The 16,153-nt window shown below is 34.0% G+C and overlaps 1 protein-coding gene across 9 annotated transcripts in view; it reads right to left on the minus strand.

Annotated features, from left to right (window-relative positions):
• RAPGEF4 (Rap guanine nucleotide exchange factor 4) overlaps positions 1-16,153 on the minus strand; it is a 339,342-nt gene that overhangs the window by 210,055 nt on the left and 113,134 nt on the right. The window contains exon 1 of one of the 9 annotated variants that reach the window (XM_031960450.1): positions 15,218-15,795. The exons of the other annotated variants lie outside the window; for them this stretch is intronic. The gene's annotated coding sequence lies outside the window, so the exon portion shown is untranslated. Of the gene's footprint in view, positions 1-15,217; positions 15,796-16,153 lie in introns of those variants that run through there. 9 annotated transcript variants of the gene reach the window in all.

Below are 16,153 nucleotides of genomic sequence, written 5' to 3' on the forward strand. Positions count from 1 at the left end.
ATCCAACTAAAGAAGAAGTTTTGAATGTCATTAGGCTACTTTCATGTGGCAAAATGAGAAGAACCAGAACACAGTACAGAGTAACAACAATATTGTATGATGAACAACTGTGAATGGCTTAGCTATTCTCAGCAATACAATGCTTCAAGACAAACCTAAAGAACTTATAATGAAAAATGATATCTGCTTCCAGAAAAAAAAAAAAAACAAAAAACAGATGGGATCTGTGTACAAACTGAAGCATACTATATGTCTTTCCTTCCTCCTTCCCTCCCTCTCTTCCATTTTCTTTCCCTACATTTTCCCTCTCTCCATTCCTTCCTTCTTCCCTTCCTCCTTAATTACTTTCCTCCCTCCCTCCCTATCTACCTACCTCCATTCCTTCTTCCTTCCCTCTTTCTCTCACTTCCTCTTCTTTCTTTATTCACATTCTCCTTCTCTCCTTTTCTCTCTTACTTCTCTATTCCCTCCTTCCTTTCTTTCCTTCATTATTCCCTCCCTCCCTCTCTCCCTTCCTCCCTCACTTCTTTCTTCTCTCTCTTCCTTCCTTCCTTTCTTCTTTACTCCCTCCCTCCCTACTTACTTTCCTCCCTTCTTCCCTCCTTATTTACCTACCTTCCTTCTCCTTCCTTCCTTCTTCCTTTGCTTCCTCCTCCCCTTCCTCTTCCTTCCTTCTTATTTTTTCACAACATGACTAATATAAAAAAATGTTTTCTATGATTGTGGATATACAACCATATTAGATTGTTTATTATCTCAGGAAGAGGGAGAGGGAAGAGAGGAAAGGATAGAATTTGAAACTCAGAACTTTAGGAAAAAACAGAGACATTTTTAAATGTAATTGGTGAAAAAAATAAGGCATTATTTAGTTCAAAGAACTCCTGATATACAAAAGATTATGACTATAAAACAATGAGAGTGGTTTTTAAAAAGCATACCAGAACTTACATATTCAAATTACTATAAATTATTATTGCTCTTCAAAGGAGTTCTCCTGGGAGCCAGCCATTTGTTCCAAGATTTCTGTTATTGGTTTGAAATATTTTCTGAATTTATATAGAAAATTAAATTGTCTTCAGGATCAGCTCATGAGCCACATAAGAAAACTTTATCATAATTTATCATATTAGTATGTTTAACATTTCAAAAAGGTTCCTGGGAGGGAACAGGAATTTCATTCCCATCCCCACCTCCTTTCTATCAGATGGAAACAGGGGCTGAAAAGTTCAGACTTGCTTAAAGTCATTTCCATACTGATTTTGAATTTTTAATCCACAGTCCAATTAGTCTAGTTCACAAGTCTTTATTCCAAATGGGAATGCTTTATAATATGACCAAAAGGCTTAGTATCAATCAGACAGCCATATCCTTTATAATGGAATTCATCTAACAGAATTCTAACCTCTAATAATAGTGCAATAAATAACCAGAGGACCTGACCACCTAAGTCATGGCTGCAGTCACAATCTGAGTGGAAGAAGTTTGACTCTTCTCAAATGTTGTCCCCACTGTTATGGGGAAAAGGAGAAGTATACCATATGTGGACACAGATGCTGAGGATGAGAGATAAGGAGCTAATGAATTTTCCTACTTAATCCCAGTAGTTGAATAATTTTGAAAGCAGCAACAGTAGCAGGCCCAGATTAAAGTATAAGCAACAGTCAACAGTTCCAGTTAGATAGAGTAGATGAGAAAATATTCAAAGAATAATAGAGTATTTTCATGCCACAGATATTAATGGGATTGATTCCAGGGTGAGCAATAGGTCTTAGATAAGGACCTTACATCATACAAATGATCACGCCAACTATTAAGTACTTAATTATTTACAATATACTTTACCATCATTGATGAGTCCTAGGAGAGAAGTCAAAAACATTAGCTACAGTTTAAATAAAAAAGCAGGATAAAAGCAGGTGAAAAGACTTGCCGCAAAATCAATTTTCCAATCTCCTGATCCTAACCCTATGGTTAATAAGCCAAAAATAATAGGAGAAGCTCACAAAGTATATGACAGGATATATTGTATAGCAGAAAGATTTTAATGATCATATGTGTTTGTTGATTCCAAGATGTTTACAATCTAAAGGAGCAAATAGGAAAAATTCCTAAATATGTAGCAACAGATTTATAATTATAGAATTATAAAAGTGTGTTGTAACTTTTAATTTGCATACACTATTTCAACACTAAAATTAAGTGATCATGACTTGTGTGATTCTATAAGAGCTAAGGGTGGACCATTAATGAGTCCTGCCGTTGTTAAATGAGTTGGTTTAAATACTTCATCACTTTGAGAACATTTAAGTGCTATGGTAGATGGACCAGCAACCCTGGAGTCAGGAGGGCTTAAGATAATATTTAGCTTAAACACTTCACACTAGCTGTGTGACACTGGTCAAGTCACTTAAAACCCTGATTGCCTAGTCAAAAAACAAACAAACAAACAAACCGTTCATCAATACGAATAATAGATTTACTTTCAGGCTATAGTCAAAAAAATTTTTAGAGAAAGGAGGAGAGAAGAAAAGTAGAACTATAAGTAAAAACGTCTAAAAATATGAAGTCTTTTCCTAGTTCATGATTTAAAGACACACTCTTTAGTATTCATATCTATAGCATTAACTCCAAACAGCTACCATTCTATTCACACTATAAATGTGTGCTATTATTCTCTATAAAAAGTTGTCTTCATTTTAAAATATTTTCACTATTCACTGAAAAGATTCTACATTTTCCTCAACAATAGTGGGAGATTTTTTAAAAATAGCTACAAAGCAATGGGAATGCAATACACAGGAACTTGTTATGGCCTGATATTTTTTTTATTCATGTGGAAGTTCTTTCTTATAAAATTAGTATTTGTTATGAAATATTACTGTTTTGTAAGAAACGACCAGCAGGACAATTTCAGAGAGGCCTGGAGACATGAACTGATGCTAAGTGAAATGAGCAGAACCTGGGAATCATTGTGCACGGCAACAAGACTATACGATGATGATAAATTCTGATGCACATGGCTCTCTTCAATAATGTGATGATTCAAGCCAGTTCCACTTGTTTAGTGATAAAGAGAACCATCTATATCCAGAGAAAGGACTATGGGAACTGAGTGTAGACCACAACATAGCATTCTTACTCTCTGTGTTGTTGTTTGCATTTTGTTTTCTTTCTCAGTATTTTTTTTCTTCCTTTTTGATCTGGTTTTTCTTGTGCAGCAAGATAACTGTATAATATGTGTACGTATATTCGATTTTACATATGTTAACATATTTAACATGTATTGTATTACCTGCCAGCTAGTGGAGAAGGTGAGGGGAAGGAGGGGATTATTTGGAACAAAAGATTTTTCAAGGATCAATATTGGAAAAATTACTCATGCATACGCTTTGTAAATAAAAAGCTTTAATTTAAAAAAAGGGAAAAAAAAGAAGGAAAAAAAGCAGTTTTTCTTGGTCTTAAACCTAAGCTAAGTCCTTGAATTCTTTAATGGTATTAACTGACTATTTTAGCATCCACCAAATTCTTCCATATGAAAATAAGAATTTAGTAATCGAGACACTGGATCTTGGGACAGCTAGATAGCACAGTGAATAGAGCACCAGCCCTGAAGTCAGGAGGACCTGAGTTCAGATTTGGCTTCAGATATTTAACACTTCCTAGCTGTGTAATCCTGGGTAAATCACTTAACCTTAATTGCCCCAGCCAAAAAAAAAAAAAAGGCACTGGATCTATTTTAAAAAAGAAATGCTCTCCATAGTTTTAAAATAAGCTTCTTTAATTACTATTAGATATTTATTATATAGGAATAATAGGGATGGCATTATTTAATCTTCAACTTCTGTATCACTAACAAGTCCTTAAAGAGTCACATGTGTTGAGCATTGGTAGTCTCAGAATAAGAGACAAGAAACTAATCTCACATTTCCTATCTCCCACACTTATCTTTGTAGTATTAGTAAGGAAGAAAATGTACCATTTCCACAAGTTGTTAAGTGATAATTGCCATTTTCTTAAATCAATGAGGTTTTTTTTTTTTTCCACAGAACTTAATCAGGTCCTTGAGTAGGATAGTCAGAATGTACCAGGGGAAGACTCATTTGCTATAATTAGTGAATAGAGTGATGGATCTGAAGTTAGTAGACCTTGGTCTTCAAATACCAAGAGGGTCAACAGCTTTTTGAAAATGGACTAATAACTTAGTTCTCAGAATCACAGTTTCCTCTTCTGTAGGCCGAGGATACCTAGAATACTGATCTCAGAGGGTTGTTGTAAAATTCAAAGGAGATAATGTATGAGGGTGCTTTGCAAAATTTAAACCAATGTAAAAGTCATCTATCTTTTATTCAACAAATATTCATTAAGCACCAGCTCTGTTCAATGCACTGTGTGGGATTGAAAGATAAAGGACATTGTAAAGGAAAGAATATTTTATTTGAAGTCAGACAAACTGGGTTAAAATTCTGATTCTGACAATTATTGCTTTTATAACTTTGGTCAATTCAATTAGCTTCTGAGGATCTCAGTTTTCCTATTTGTAAAATGAGGAAGTTATATCCTTCCACCTGCACATCTCTGTCAATCAAGTAAGACAAAGTTCCTGCTGTAAAGATATTTATTCAAATAAGTATCTTAAAAATAAAAATATAAATGTATAAGAAGACAAAATGTTATAGTCCAAGGAGTTACAATTTTACTTTTAAGATAGTTGTCTAATTTTCTTTAAAGACCTACATAATATATACTCCACATCTGTACTTATTGCAGTCAGTTTAATATAGTGAAAAGAGCACTGGATATCTGAATGACTAGCTTCTAGTCTCAACTCAGTTAACTTATAGCTATGGGAGCTTGGACAAATACCTTAATTTATCTGGCCTTCAATTTCCTCACATCTAGGATTAGAAAATTGGAATAATGTGGTCTTTAAAGTTCCTTCTTGAACTAAATTTATATGATTCAAATTTATATAATATTGGAATATGAAACCTATTACAATAATAAAGTTTTCTTTTGTTTTTGTCACTAAGGGAACTGCCTATATAAAAATAGATTATCAAAGATAAAATCCATATGGCCTTAACCTAGGCCCTTTTTGACATGACACTTTGGGAAAGTAATTAAAAAAAATTTGCCTACATTCCCTTGTGTAACTTCTGGAGTTCAGCAGTCTTCGGTTTAAAAGGGTTCTTCTTGATGTAGGGATTCTTAAACTTTTTTGTGTGTGCTATGGTATTCACTGATAATTTGGTAAAGACAATGGAAACTTTCTCAGAATAATGTTTTTAATTGCATAAAATAAGATGTAATATTATAAAGAAATCAATTATATTGAAATATAGTCATCAAAAAATTTTAAAATAAGTTCATGACTCCAAATTAAGAACTTCTGATCCAGAGAACTGTTTGAATTTCCAGGCTAGTCCATGGTGTGGGAAAGTAAATTGTTAGGTTTGTGTTCTCATATCTTTTGTAGTTCTTTCAAAAAAGTTAAGAACACTAGAACTTAACTTTGCAACTTCATAGAACAGGAAAGGGTTAAATTAAAATGACCTCAATTCTATTGCAATATGCTATATTACTGAAGAACTAGTTCACTTAGGATAAGAACAGATCTTTCCTAAAATCAATACTGGGAAGCTAGTGCCCAAAATCTGACTTATTGCTAGGATCTAGACATGAGCCAATCAAAATTCTCCATCTCAAGTGTACTTAATAATTCAATATTTCATAAGCTTTTCTCTTAATATTATTCCAAAGTATCATAAATGCTTTACTTTTGGAGAAGTGAGAAGCAAGGCCCAAAGGCTCACCAAGAGCTAAAATTAGAGATATTTTCCAAAGGCCATGATTCTCTATCACAACAGTCAGTCCACAAATATTTATTAAGCAGTTATTATGCACTAGGCATTGTCCTGAGCACTGGAGGGGTTTTTTTTAAGGCAAGAAGTAGAAATAATTCATGATCCCCTTTTTTTCACTAGCAGTTCTTTTTTTTTTTCTCTCATTTCCTGAAAATTATTGATGGAAAAAATGCATTTCAGAAAAATTTCAGAAAATCTTCAGGAAAAAAAAATGGATTAAAAGGGAAGAAAAAGATCTTGTGTACCAAAAATATGAAGCTTTCATTATCAATGCCATTACATAAACAGTAAGGGCTAATTGGGGAAAAAAAATTGAATTTGAAATCAGGATCTTGGTCCCCAGCTCTTCTTGTGCCACTTGAAGCCTGCATGTCCTAGGTGAGTCAACTCACCTTTAGCTTGTTTTCTCATCTGTACGATGAGTGAATTAAAATGGGGTAACTGTAAAATATCTTGCACTCTAAATCCTCTCCATCCTAAATTCAGCTCCATATATTTCATTCATAATACAACATTTCCATTCGGGATATTCTAGAAGCACTATAGTAATGAAACTAATTAAGAATTCTCCATGGATGGCATAGAAACATTGTAGCAAATGTCTTTCATAGGATTATAGACTGAGTCAAAAAAGGGAAATTAGAGAACAGCTCCCCAATCCCCGATTTTAAATATAAGTATTTTGAATCTCAGTAGGCTTAAAAGATTTGCCCATATAAGGTTCCATAGCTTGTACTATAGATGACAGAACTAAGATTCCACACCAAGGTCTTCCAACTCCAAACAGTGCACTTGCACTATAATGCTGCCTTCATAATTAAAATTATGACCTGTATGAAGGGTATTGATTAAGGGTTCTTAACTCACTTCTTATTATTTCAGAAATTGATTGCTGAGATGCTTAGCCTGAACAATAATTTTGAAATAGTTTTCGAGCCCATTCCGGACGTTGGGTGACAATAGTCCAGCAAATGAAGCTGTCTCACCTTTTCTAATCTCTCTTGCAATAATTAAAAATTGGATTGGGAGTTAATTTAGGAATGAAGTTATTTACATGAATAAAATGGGTTTCTGCTTTCTTGTTTTCCTGATGCAAAAGTAATTTGAAATATGTCTTATTCTCTTTAGCAAATGACCTTAACTAAAATTTGAAATATGTAGGCTTAAATGCATAGTTTATTTCTCCAGACTGAGTCAGCACAGTCTTCCAAATCACATAAAAACTGATATGAAACAGAAACTTCAAATCCCAACATTATTCTGCAAATACAATTCTTTCTAACTTTTTAAATTTACTTACGTCTGTACCTACATGATCTTATAGAAATATACATGACCAAAAAAATGCATTCAGTTCAAATAGAATTGAGATAGAAAATGCTAATTGCATCAAGAAAGAGAACTAAATATTTTCACCTTTTTGTTTGATTTTTTTCTCACTTTTTTTTCCTTTTGGTCTGATTTTTCTTGCACAACATGACAAATATGGAAATATGTTTTAAAGTATTGCTCATGTTTAATTCATATGTCTTGGGGAGGGAAGAAGTAAGGGATGGAGGAAAAAAAACTTAAAACACAAAATTTTACCAAAATGAATGTTGAAAACTATCTTTACATGTATTTAGAAAAACAAAATACTATTGAAGAATAAATAAATAAAATAAATGTATTCCCCTAATTCATTGATAGTTATTGCTACAGTTCCACAATTTTTAAGAGTCATCAAATACCAACAAGTCAATAAAACATTTATAATGCACCTACCATGTATAAGACATTGTTCTAAGTACTGCTGATACAAAGAAAACAAAAAAACAGTTCCTTCTTTCACAAGCTTATGCAAATAAGTATGAACAAACAAACTATATGCAGGATAAATTGGTGATGATCTTGGAGAGAAAATATTAACATTAAAGAAAACCAGGAAAGACTTCTTGCAGATGAGATTTTAACTGATACCTAAAGAAGCCAAGAGACAGAGATGAGAAGGGAGAGAATTCCAGGATCCAGAAATGGAATGTCTTCTGGAAATCGTAGCAAACACCCCAATGTCACTCAATTGTAGACTATGTGGAAAGGAGTAAAGAAAGGAAGATAAAGGGCATTAACAACCAAACAAAATTTCATGTTTGATCATGAAATGACTTCCACTGGAGAATTTTAATTATTTTTCTCAAACATCATCCATATCCTACTTCTGTTCAGGGTTTCTACAATATACTAGCACACCACCACCACTCCTCGTTCCTTATCTATTAATCCTTACCCAAATCTTTCCTAATTCCTTATCAACTTTTCCTGCTTCTGCTGCATCCTGAATTTGTAGAGTAATTTACATGGCTACATATTTTGATCTAAAATATAACTCTACCATGCCTTAAGTCTAACTTGTTATTTTTAAATAGGGTCTACTCCCCCTTTTATATCTATACTCCAATCATCAACTATATCACACTAGATCTGTAAGACCAATTTACTTCCATTCTAAACTACCATAGATAAGTGAAGCTATAGGTTTATTTCTTCCCTTTCTTGGATTTTGTCTTCTATGATTTTTAGCAATCCTCTAAAGTGATAATTCCCTTCTTAAGTCACACCTGATACTCGAATACTTGTAAATATACATCTTCTGCCTCTCTTATAATCATTAGTCCACTTTCAGTTTAAACTCTTCTTTAGCAGAATCACAAGTCCATAGCAAACATGTTTTTATTATCCCTTCTTAGGTGAACTCCTTTCCTAGCTAAGTCTCTATCTCCTTGTATGTTAAGCCATGGCTTAACATCCTGGACCATGCGCCAGAAATTCAATTTTCACCTAAAATCCTCATTTTCTTAACCAATTTACACCCCAAATCCATTTTTTAATTTGTTGAATCCTCTACCTTCAAGTGGAAGCAGTGTGTATTTCAAAGATCTTCTATTTCTTTCTTATGACTTAATCTCTAACAATGCTTCTTTTTTAATTTATTTTTTCTCCTTTTTTTAATTATAATAATTTGTTATTGACAGAACCCATGCCAGGGTAATTTTTTTTTACAACATTATCCCTTGCACTCACTTCTGCTCTGATTTTTCCCCTCTCTCCCTCCACCCTCTCCCCTAGATGGCAAGCAGTCCTATATATGTTAAATATGCTGCAGTATATCCTAGATACAATATATGTGTGCAGAACTGAACAGTTCACTTGTTGCACAGGAAGAATTGGATTCAGAACATAAAAATAACCCAGGAAGAAAAACAAAAATGCAAACAGTTTTACATTCATTTCCCAGTGTTCTTTCTTTGGGTGTAGCTGCTTCTGTCCATCATTGATCAATTGAAACTAAGTTAGGTCTCTTTGTCAAAGAAATCCACTTCCATCAGAATACATTCTCATACAGTATCGCTGTTGAGATATATATTGATCTCCTAGTTCTGCTCATTTCACTTAGCATCAGTTCATGTAAATCTCTCCAAGCCTCTCTGTATTCGTCCTGCTGGTCATTTCTTAAAGAACCATCATATCCCATAGCATTCCTATATCACAATGAACCCAACCATTCTCCAATTGATGGGCATCTATTCATTTTCCAGTTTCTAGCCACTACAAACAGGACTGCCACAAACATTTTGGCACATACAGGTCCCTTTCCCTTCTTTAGTATCTCTTTGGGACTAACAATGCTTCTTAAGTTATTTCTAGTAATATTTGTCCTTCTATGTATAGAAAAATGAGAGTATTTCTCATTAAGTTTGATATATTTCAAGATACTTCTCCCTTCTCCTGTCATGTCTCAAATATATTATTTGGGAAAACAGCATACCTCCCTATTGTTCATGTCAGGTGATCATATGGCCACCTTGGTACCCTAGCAGAGTGCCATTGACCTTAACTATCCATCTCTTCTTCAAGTGACAATTTGAGATACTCATCCTTATTTCTCCTCAAAGGGTCTGTTATATCCTCTATGGAAAGAATTATTATCTAGCTTTTTTAAAAGTGTCAGTAATTCTTTTATCCTTCTTCTATGTCACATTTTTTTCCATCCTATAAACTCAAGTCACAATCAGGAAAGTACAAGTGGACTTTGCTTCAGGTATGGTCAAATGGAAAGGCCAAATTGGAACTGCATGGATGGGAGAGGGAAGAAGTAGGAGGGGAAGCCTCTCTCTTTGGGCTCTTTGGGTATCAGCCCCTCTGTTCTACTTCTTTCTGAAGAAGTTGAAGCTAGGCATATATGTTTTCGACAAGCAATATTTGCAATTGTCCTGGAATATTTAAAGGGCTATTGTAAGGAAAAGATTAAGCTTACTCTTAGCTCCAAGAATCCAGGTAATGTGTGGAAGTTTCAAAGAGACAAATTTAGACTTGCTATTAGGAATAAATTGCTAATGATTAATACTGTTCAGAAGTGGAATGGGCTACCTTGGGAGGCGGCAGGGTTCCTCTGATTGGAGATATTCAAGCTGAAGTTGGAATTGGAATGCCAGTTGAAAGATATTTTATAGTAAAAAAAAAAAAAGATATATTTTTTCAGATGTAGGTTGGACTACAAGGCTCCCAAGGTATTTTCCAACTCTTAAATCCTATGATTCTATTATCAGAACCACCTCAAATTAGAATAGACTGTTTTATTGAATAATGAGCTCACCATCAGTGGTTGTATTCAAACAGAAGCAGGATGACTACTTATAAGGAATGTCTAAAGGATGCTCATTAAAACTCTGAGACTTGGTTGTATTCAGTACATAGCTTATAATCCTAGAGTCTATAACAAGAATTGAAAGAAAATACATGAATTAAGGAGTAAGTCACACATAAAAATAAGAATGGTAGCATCTTTGAATCAAACAGAAAATTGCTTCATATTGCTGTTACTTAGTAAAGAATGGGGCAGTGAGGTAAGACAGAGATGCTGGGAAGTTTTCTAGGTTTTCTGAATATCTATTATTCTGAAGTAATATATACTTTTTAAAATGTCATAAACTCATAAAATATATTTATTCAAAAATTTCAAACCATATTTTATTTGAAAAGAGGATCTTTTCCCTTTTGACTTTTCATAGAGTTTTGTTTTTTCTAATCCACTTATCATGTTTTAACTTCCTATTAAAATGTAAACTATCTTTTCTAAACTCTCTTGGTGTATACTATATGTGATTCTAGTCTTCACATTCTGATTTTTAGGATCTCTGAGTTGATTCTTGAGTCACCGGGAAGCACATCAATCTCCTCCCTTTAAATCAGAACATTCTTTGCAATGAATCTATATTGAAATTTCTTCTTCTTAATTTTAACTCCTCCCCACCCCAATCACTATAATTTCAGGCACTCTCTGGCAATTCTTTCATTTGGAAACATAAATAGATATTGAGATTACATAAAAGCCCTATGATGATCCTGGATATTGCCTGAGAAAAAATATAAACACACACTTGCTATTTCATAATATCTTATGCTTTTACCTTCTCTCATTAAAAGTGATAATCCTCTGTTCCTTGTCTAATTAGATTTTTTTTTTAATAATTTTCCTTCCTCTAGAATCAAACTTAACTGAGACGCCATAACTTCACCCTCCCATTCATGGCTTTTTCAGTTTTTTTCCTTTTTATTCTTGAAACTTCTAGATGGTCATGATTAATTAGGAGATTCTTTTGCGAATGATTTCCCCATTATCACCATATAATACTCATCATAATATCATTATATACACTCAAAGCCAAATCAAAATTATTTTCCTTAAACCTTGTCATTTTTGACAACTTCTTTTAAGAACAATAATATTAGTCCAGTTTTCTAGACCAAATATATGTGTGTATATATTTATATTATATGAATATAATTTTTGCCATTTACTTCACCTTTAACTTTTACATGCTGTCACCATGTTGGTATTTTTCAAAATGCTTAAATTTTTTCTATTTCCACAACAATTATCCTACTCACCTCATATCTGAATTACTACAGCAACCTTCTAATTTGTGTCTCAGATGCCACTATCACTGCTCTTCCATTTAACTGAAATACTATCTGCTAGCCTAATCCTCTTTAAATGCTACTGGGCAAATCACTTAATTTCTCTGGTCCTCCATTTGCTCATCTAAAAATTAAGGAGTGAAGTACATGACCACCTCTAAAGTCTTAAGTCTATATAATCCTAGGCTCCAGTTTTCAACTTGTAACTATCTTGCTCTGGAAGTTACAATTCCCTGGGGCCCACTAAATTAAGTGTAATGTCTGGTACCTAGTTTTCAAGGTTTTCCATAACTTTTGCCAATCTTGTTAAATTCCCTAACACAAATTTTTCAGTCTGACTAGTCTCCTTAATGTTCCACAACCATCATGTTAATTAATGCTCACTCTTGTGATTCATGTAAATTTCCTCTCCACTTTTTGAGATCCATTCCCTTCTATTTTCCTGTGTCTATATCTTATCAAGCTTTTAAGAACCAATTCAGGTCCAACTTTCTACAAACTTTTTCTCCCCTAATCTAGCCCTCCTTTGATAATTTCTTAATATCTGATTATTCATTGCCCTGTTCTTTTTTATGTTTTCTTTTGAATCACCACAGCTTAAAAAATGTTGATGAAAACATTCTGCATTTTAGATTTATATTGTTTCTTATATGTTCATTATTTTCCCCAAATAAGAACATAATCACTGAATTAGAAGAATCTCCACACACATTTAGCCCAACCACATCATACCTAATATATATATATATATATATATACCTTCCAGGCTATGTTTGAAAACCTTTAGTAAAGAATATACTGCCTTCTGAGGCATTCCATTTTGGAATGATTCTAATTATTAAGGAGTTTTTCCCCTACATTGAGGTGAAATGTGAGTCTCTGAATCTTATACTCTCTGCTTTCAAATCTGTCACCTCAAAGACAGTTATGTTAACCCAACAATTTAAGTTTTCCATTGTAAAGGCTAAATATCACCATTCAATTTCTAGTGTCACGATGAACTCTCTTTATAATTTCAACCACTTTTTCCTGAACATTCCTGCATTTCTCAATGCTCTTCTTAAAAGATTCCCAGAATGTGCTGACACTGGGACCAAGTCCAAGATCTTAAAGTCACATATATGTTTTAGCAGCTATCCCCCACTGCTGGTATCTATTGGGTTAGACTATGAGGTGTTTGAAGGCATGGATCATATGTCTTACTTCTTTGGTAACCCTTACTGTACCCTATACCATAGTAGATATTGATTATATATTTGTGATGAGAAGAACAGAAGATAACTGTCTCTATTACAAGTTTCCCGCCTGCTTTCTAGCTTCCTTGTCACACTCATTTATTCATAGAACACTTCTTAACCAAAATAAAGCTCTCTCTGACACCTTCATGACCCAGTCCCAAACAAAATGTAAATAATATATTTTTAAGAGAAAAAAAGAACTGCAGTTACCAGGCTTCCTTCCAACTCACAGGCATATTTATTTTTTCTCTAACTGCAAAGTAATTACTATTGGTTTTATAGTGGGATTTTCCTTATGTCCTTTAGTTAGAGGCAATTAGTAACCCAATGATCCTTTTAACTTTTCCTGATTTTTGGCCATCGTACCTCATTCTACTGCTTTGTCTTTACTTTTGCTGTTTATTATTATTATTAAAACTTTGTCATGTAATCAATACTGTATTTGGTCACTGTTGCTGTTGACTCTACAGAAAAGGCACTTCCTTAAAAACAGCTTGTTTGGTTTGCAATGACCTGAGACTGAACACATTCTGGCTATTTTGGTCATTCCAGGGAATAAGGATAAATTAAGGAAACTTAGGGCCAAATTGAGCTAACGACTGAATGCAGCTGCTGTGCCAGCTGTGTAACCATTCTCAACTTTGTCCATTACTTCAGAAACTCAACTATTCAGTGCAGCCATCACTGGACTAGTGCTCCTCTTGGTCTAACATATTTGGCAGCAAACATTATTGCAGAAATGAATGCTCAAGAGTATTTTTAGCAGATCGCATGCTGCTCTATCGACAATTAAAAAGATTAGGATTCAGCAGACATATGCCTCTAATTATTGCAGGATCGAAGACATACTAGATAGAACACAGATAATTAATTGGTCAATGTTTTTCTCACTAGCAGGTCTACCATGCCAAAACTTCATCCTGCAAGTAAGATACCCCAGTGCTCTAGGGCAACTTTTCCCCTCTTCATTCTCTGCCCACTTCTACCAACCAATCCTCTTGAAGTCAATTTTCCACTGAATCTTCAGTCAGGGGGCTCTGTTGTAACTGACACTCTAAATCCCATCCACTCTTGGCCCCCCTCAAAATATATAATGGCTTGAGTGGTTAATTTAAAGATTAGTTTTGAAATGTCATTTGGGATATAGCCTGTGGCCAGTTATTAGGTTAGTTACATCCTTCCTTCAGAATATTCTCTGCTCACACTTCTGCAGACTCCCTTCTGTACAAAAGCACTATCCCACTGCCTCAGCCATAAAATCCTGGCTTCCCTTCCCCTTGAGCATGCATTATTTAAGTATGTTGCTCTGTGCATTGGCATTAGAATTTTCCTCTGAGTAACAATCAGTAACAGCTTTGCTCTGACAGGAAATGTGGGATAGCTGAGAGAGTTCCACCCATTCATTGCTACACTCCAGCCTTGATAATGAGATATGATAATCTAATTTGGTAAAAATAAACTGTGAAATCAGAGATTTGCAGCAAAAAACTTTTAAAATGTAATTCAGACTAGCAATCAATGCTTATTCAGTTTCCTTGCCATCGCAGCCTCCTCTCTTTGCAGATGCTTAAGTGATGCTAAATTAAATAATTGACAAATTTTTAAAACTGCTGGAAATTACCATCTGTGCTTAATTTTGGAATATAAAAAGGTCCATAGAAAACACCCTTTATGATTATTTTGCCTAATAACAGCTATAAAACAATACAAACATCCCAGCAGTAGAAATAGAATGCATTTTTGAGGAGGTTGTACTTGCATATTCACAGTATTTCAAAATAAAAGACAACACTACAGAAATGGTGAGTTGCCCTCCCCTTCCAAAAGACAACCCCTTTATAATTTCTTAATGTATGGCAAAGGAATTGCACTTGTACCTTAAAATATCATTTAAAACAAACAAACTTTCAAAACATTAATAGTCTTAAGTAATGAAAAATTTTTAAATTTCATTCCAAGATAGATACAGTACTAAATTATCCTCTATTAAATACTTCACTCCATTATGTTAATGTTAAATATGGACAAAATAAAATCTAATATAAATAAACACTCTCAAACCAGTGAAAACACAGAGAGAAGAGAAAGGTAGGTACCTGCTACTCACAGAATCATCTACACAGGGTATATGTATATATAAAACAAACTGAAACTTACACTGAGGTCTCCTTACAGGTTCAGCACAGCCAATAGCCTTAAGGGTACATTTTAGACTTTTAATCCATGTTCTTCCGTTCTTCCCACTGATGTAACTACTCAGGCACATGGTCAAGTTGCAATCAGCTTCTCCCTTAGTGATGTATGAGAGCTGTGCTGATTTATCTTGTCTTTCTGCAGCATATTAGCACTAATGTTTCTGCATCCTACCTTAGCCGTAGCCACTGCTTTATCATTGGTAATCCAAATTAAAGAGCCAGTGAATGGAGCAGAGCTTTTTTATTTTCCTTTGCCATGAAACAATTGCCAGGCAGACACTCCCAGACAAGGATTCCACTGTTTATTCTACTGAACCTCCCCTTCAATATCCCATTGAGATGGTGACTCAGGGAAGCAAAAGGATGGGTCCAATGAGATTGTCCTAGTTCAAAAGTCTATTTATGATTTACTCTGCTAAATAATATAGATGACTTCAGGAAAGACGGTGGACAGCTGTCACTTGTGAATTTTTGGTCATGATTCCAAAATTTACATCACTTAAAAAGATAGCACTTGATACTCAACTGCCTAATATATAACTTACTTTTTTCTTATTCTTCTTTGGCTAATATTGTAAAGAATATCCCATTTCTTCACCAATAAATGCTTTATACATGCTTCTTTAGATGGTGATTATAAACACTGATACAAATGCTATAATTTAGTGCAAATTGTATTACTAGAAAAGCATAAAGTGCTAGGATAGAGAAGCCTCACAAACAAATCATTATTACCGTTCCTATATTTTGCTATCAAGAAGCAATAGCAGCATAGGCCAGTGGTTAAAGGCTTTATTTAATTCATGAGTTTTCAGTTCCATCCCCAAGAGATACTTAAAGTGCTCCTTAAATATTTGCAAAGGGCCATTGGATTTGAGCATTCTTTACAGGATAATTT

The sequence above is a fragment of the Sarcophilus harrisii genome, chromosome 3 (assembly GCF_902635505.1).
Source record: "Sarcophilus harrisii chromosome 3, mSarHar1.11, whole genome shotgun sequence".
Lineage (NCBI taxonomy): Eukaryota > Metazoa > Chordata > Mammalia > Dasyuromorphia > Dasyuridae > Sarcophilus > Sarcophilus harrisii.